Raw genomic sequence first — 6,000 nt, forward strand, 5'->3', positions numbered from 1 at the left:
TAAGTTTTACATGTGAGTTCTCCATTATGGAGATTGTCAAGCACATTGGTTTCGGGTTCACCATTGTCAAAACTCAAGTGTTAGCTTCCATCCCATCCGCTATTGAACTGACTTTCCTGCCCAAAAACATTTCGTGTTGAAGAAAAAGCAATTTGTTTTCCATGCTTTACAAAATGTAAATGTTAGTTTTAGTTCTCCATTGTTCCCAATTATTTTACCAATCTTCTCATCCCTTTTTTTTGACCTTCATCTGCCACAGAATAACCATTAACTAGAATTACTGACTGAATAATGTTTTAATGTTTCTAATGCAATCTAGCACAAAATTATGTCATCACTTTATTGCTTAGCATCCTAGGCCAGTCAGCCTGTCATGTCCATGCTGACTGCATGCAAGAGCAACTAATTTAGTCCCACTTCTCCCACCTTTTTTTTAACCATTGCCCTGCAATTGTTCTGCTGTTCATGTATATCAAGAAAAGCAGAGGTCCTAATGCTGACCCTCCCCCACCCCCGGAAGCCCACTATTTAAGTTCCTCTGCAGAAAAAGAAATGTTAACCAGTACTGTTTCCTGTCACGCAGGCACTTTGTATCCGTTGTGGCACAGTCTCTTTCATTCCCTGATGTCTAACGATGCCCATTATGTGACACTTACTTCCTCAAGCACCTTTTTGGAAGTCTGTGCACACCACATCAATTGCAATATCCTCATCAACCCTCTCTTGTTATCTCATCAGAAAAAAAGTTTTAAAACAGAAGCAAAATATTGCTGATTTTGGAAGTCCGAATTAAATATAGAAAATTCGGAGGCAGTCTTGCAGCATGTATCGAGTGAAAAGTAATTGTCATGTTGATGACCTGTTAGGATTTAGGCCTGAAACATTGACTTTGTTTTTCCATCTGCAGTTGCTGTCTGTCCTGAATATTTCCAGAATTGTCTATTTTCGTTTGTCTTCAACAAATTCTTGTAGATCACAAACATTTTCTATCTGTCCTAAATATTTCCAGAACTGTGTTTTTTACTTATCTTCAACAAATCCTTGAAGACCACAAATATTTGCTAATTGTTGAACAGGCAACTATCCATGTAACTTCAGAACAATGGCCAAAAGTATGGTATTGTAATGTTTGGCTTCCTGGGAGCAGGGTCTTCCGAAAGAAGTTGTACCCTGCGATGCTGAAGTCCAAGACTGAAAATGAGGACATGCAATTCTCCCTATCACTACTACATTTTGCAGTAAGAATTGTGGTGTGATATTCCAAAAATATAACTCTACTTAAGATTTGTTTATTTTCAAATTGCAAGGTCATCAACTCCAATTCCACCCAACTTTGTTCCCCATGATCTTTGGTACAGGTATTTCACATTTTCAATCAGTCCAATTCCGTTGAAAAGAACTTGATCTGCATCAAAACAGTTTGTGGCAGAGGATTTTATGTTATTCCATGTTGTTAGAGAAAGAATTCTACCTTCAATCAAATTTTATATTGATTGTTAAATTTATGTACTTCCACTATTCAGTGAGATGGAAACAAATCTTTGTCTATTTTATAATACTTCATATCACGAAGATCTTTATCAGGTAACCCCTCCAACTTTCCAATTTTAATAAAATAAACCCAAGCTTCTAGTTTCTTATAATAACTGAACTTCCTGAAACCTCAAAGTTCTCTATATCCGTATCTTTGAAGGGGATTAGTGGATGAGTGTTTAAAATACAAATGGGATCCTTTGTTTTAATTAATAGAGGCATAGAATATAGAAGCAAGGGAGTAATATTAATCACTAATTAGATCTTGAGTGGGGCATTACCTCACTTTTTTTGTCAATACCTTTTGAGAACGACAGTGGAGACAGTGCTGAGGAGATGCACTTTAAATGAATACCAGAGATGAGATGTTTTTATAGTGTCTAGAGAAGCTGCGATTGGACTAGTTGGAGAAAGTTGAGGGGGAGATTTAACAAAAAGTGATTGAAAACCATGACAGATTTTGATGCGAACTGATGTTCCACTGGTTGGTGGTTTGTTAACTGAAGACTGCAGATTTAAAGGGTCTTTATTTTTTAAAAAAATGCTAATGAAAGTTTATGTCAGCAAGTTAGATCTGCAATGCATTACCTGAAAAGACAGAAGCAGATTCAGTAGTGATTTTCAAAAGGAAATTTAGATCTTTACTGTAAAAGGAAAAGCTTATGTTCTGAGGAAGGGTCACCAAACCTAAGCGTTAACTCTGATTTTTCTCTTCACAGATGCTGCCAGATCTGCTGAGCTTTTCCAGCAACTTCTGTTTTTGTTGATGAAAAAGCTGATAAAAGTTCTGGGGCAAAAAAACTAGAGTAAGTAATTGATAGCTGTTTGAGATGTGGTGCAGGTACAATAGATTGAGTCCCCTACAGCCCTGTTTGATACTATAAAAGAAAACGCTGCTCTGTTGCTTTGCACAGATGTAGTTGAGATTAATTGTTATCTTCAGCTGAGATAAATGGAACTAGATAGATGTTCTTTCAGCCACACTTTAAAGTGATACAGTCTGTCCTGTCTTTGATTCAACAATTTCTTATTATTTTAGTTATTTGCAGTGCAGGCCAGAATTTAACCTGGTCCCCATACAAGACCTGAAAGCACATGGCCGGCCGTTAGCAGCTGGCTGGGGTGAAGCTGGAGGATTTGAGTCACAAGAGGCCTATGACCTGGAATGAGCTATTTTGTAAGGGTTGCTGCTACTACTACAACTGAAGGGTGGCAGTATATCCCAAGACTATCAGATTACAGTAGAAGCCAGACTAAAATATGAAAGGGGACTTGTCAGAACATTGTGTCAGCAGACTGGATTGCCCAGGTGGGCACTGCCAGTCTCCCTTAAGCCACTGGAAGCCAAAGCCTTTATTCCATTCTAGTGTCTCAAGAGACTCTCACCAGATCTGCAGCATTCCCACTCTTGGAACATCTGGAAGCCACAGGAATCTACATGTGGCAATGACGGAGACCACAGTCTGGGCGCCACAATGATTCAGTGAAGATTCCCTGCATGTCATTTGCCATGCTGTCAGGCAAGACAGGAAGTCCTCTTTCTATGAGATGGAAAGGGTGAAGCTTCCCTTTGGATCAAGCAAGATTAGAGGGAGCAGATGAGGTTGGCAGCCATGCAGTCATCGAGGGTGAATGACAAAGTATCATAGTATCCATGTGAGAACATGTTGTTGAGGAATGTAGGATGTGGTTGTCAGGAAAATGATTTCGAATAGAATGGATGCTGCACTACCAAGAAGCCAATGCATAACAGATCTGGAAACCTCTGCCTTGCTGGGATATAGGAAATGGACATTGTCAATATGGGTTTCAGCCCCCAGAGGATGTAGTAAGTACAGTAGTGGAATCAACTGAAGTCAGATGTTTATTATTGTTTTATCTCTATGGAAGAAGATGTTTCATTATAACCAAGAAAGGGTGAGAACCACTGAGGAACATTACAAAGAGGGCCAGCAAGAGTGCCTTGAAGGAAAAGGTCCTAGAGCTGGTCAGCTGTCCAGGGTTTTAATGTGCTAACTGGAGAGGCTGGTGTTTGTGTCACCGGGACTGAGTTTGATGGTCCCTAGCTGAGGAGTGCAGGAAAAGCATCATTTCACCACCTCGCATGTTACTTTACAGATCTCTGAAATTTGTCTGTCTCAGTTCTGCATTCACATGTTGTGTTGGCCAGTCCTAATGTCGGTTTTCTCTAACAGCCTAGTCAGTGCTTGCAACAGCCAACATCCATGAGTAATAGCTCTTGGCCTCAAGTGGATGAGGGGGATGTTGGATGGTGTAACCTCCTCCTGTGCCTTGCACAAGCTCGGAAGATCCTCCCCCAGTAAATATGTGTATGTTGACTAATCTGGGATCGTAACCTGATTTGACACTGCACAAATGCTGGAAGCTGTGACAGTCAAATGCTGCTGACTACTGGGCGACTGCAGATTTCCTGGCAGCTGCTTATCTCTGGGTTGATGAGTCTCTGGAGCTGTCTTTATTAATCTGGCAATGATGTGGGGAGTAAGCATACCCTGACCAGGACAGTGGAGGACTCCAGTCAGACCATGAGTACTGTCATCTCCATCTTCTCTGTGCACACCAATTGCAGTTTAGTGTTTGTCATGGAGAATTGATTGGATTTATCAGATATGTGCACAGACCTATAAGCCCCCACACTGATACTTCCAGCTCCAGGAACACACAGGGAGTGCCTGCAATTGCCACCAGGTCCTTGTTTTTTTTTTTAAGTAAGTGGCAAGGTGCAAGTGTGCCTCAGGGTAGTGGATGAGCACTGGCCATCTGCTTCTGGAGCCTCCTTAGCTTGCCTGATAGTGTCAGCAGCTCCTCTCTCCCTTCTGTTGGTGACACCGTCACTGCACCCTCCTGCCACAGTTCAGGATTCCCTCACGATGCAGATGTGCTCATTGCCTCAGGGAACCAGAGGGTGCCCACTAGATTGTCCTAAACAGGGCAGCCATGCTAATTGCTTTCCTGCACTGCAGCTGGCAGCAAGGCCTGTGTGCGGGGAAAGCATTACAGCACAGCACAGCACAGCACCTAGAAAAGAGTTACAAAATCATAGGAGGAGCAATAGACTTCAACCATTGAACTGTAATTATTATGCTCAGTATGACTTCAATCAGCAGAGATCCCCACCTCATCCCAGACAGGACATGCATGTACATGGAAAATTACCCTAGTTGGTCTTATAGGGGAGGCCATCACTTGAAGGTGGAGTTAGCTGAGAAGCCATCTTCTCCTGTTAGTTGCCAAATTGCCTCCAACTGGCTGTGGCAGGATTGCTGAGATTAGATCTGATCCATTGATTGTGGAATTACTTCGCCCTATCTCTTGCATAATGCTTCCATTATTTGGAACAGAAATAGTTGTAGTTTCACCACCTCATTTTTAGATATGTCTGCTGCTGCCCCAGCATGCCCTCCTGATTTAATAATGTCCTTGATACCTCCTCTGCTTGCTCCAAAACTGTACCACCAAAGATCCTGTGCCCCAAAGTAAGGAGAAGTGAAATGTTCATTATCTTTACCAAGACCATCTGTTCCTAATTTGCCCAGATGGTTAAGTGGAAAGTTTAAGTTGCTCAGGCCTAAAATTTCTGGACAATTTCTAAATGAAGAGGTTACAGTGTATTATGTTTCTTTGTATTTCTCATAGTATAAGGAATGAGTGCATACCTAACTAAATAGTCATTGTAAATTTAACCTAGGGTGAAATTACAGTTAGAGTCATGGAGTCATAGAGCATGGAAACAGATGTTTTAGCCTGACTCTATGCTGACCCAGTTTCCTAAACTGACCTAGTCCCATTTGCCTGCATTTGGCCTCCCCTACCCATGTATTTGGCCAAATGTCTTTTAAATGTTGTAATGTCCATCACTTCCTCTCGCAGCTTGTTCCATATGTGCACCACCCTCTGTGTGAAAGAGTTACCTTTCAGGTCCCTTTTAAACATTTTCCCCTCTTGCCATAAACCTATGCCCTCTAGTTTTGGACTCCCCTACCGTAGGGAAAAGACCTCAGCTATTCACCTTATCTATATCCCTCATGATTTCATAAACCTCTCATAAGGTCACCCCTCAGCCTCCTACACTCACACTCCAGGGAAAATAGTCCCAGCCTATCCAGCCTCTTACTCAAACCCTCCAGTCTTAGTAACATCCTTGTAAATATTTTTTTTTTGCACGCTTTCCAGTTCAATGACATCTTACAGCAAGGTAACAAAAATTGTCCGCAGTACTCCAACTGTGACCTTACCAATGTCTCATGCAGCCATAATATGAGTTCAACTCCTGTAGTCAATGCTCTGACTGATGAAGGCAAATTTGCCAAACGTCACCATCACCACACGGAAAGCGAAGTTCATTGTCCACCCATGACAATGTAACTGCACCCAAGTCTCCCTGTTGGACAACACACGCCAGGGCTCTACCATAAAACTAGGGCAGGACTTGCACAGCTAATCGTA

The sequence above is a fragment of the Rhincodon typus genome, chromosome 20 (genome assembly GCF_021869965.1).
Source record: "Rhincodon typus isolate 14 chromosome 20, sRhiTyp1.1, whole genome shotgun sequence".
In the NCBI taxonomy this organism is placed as follows: Eukaryota; Metazoa; Chordata; class Chondrichthyes; order Orectolobiformes; family Rhincodontidae; genus Rhincodon; species Rhincodon typus.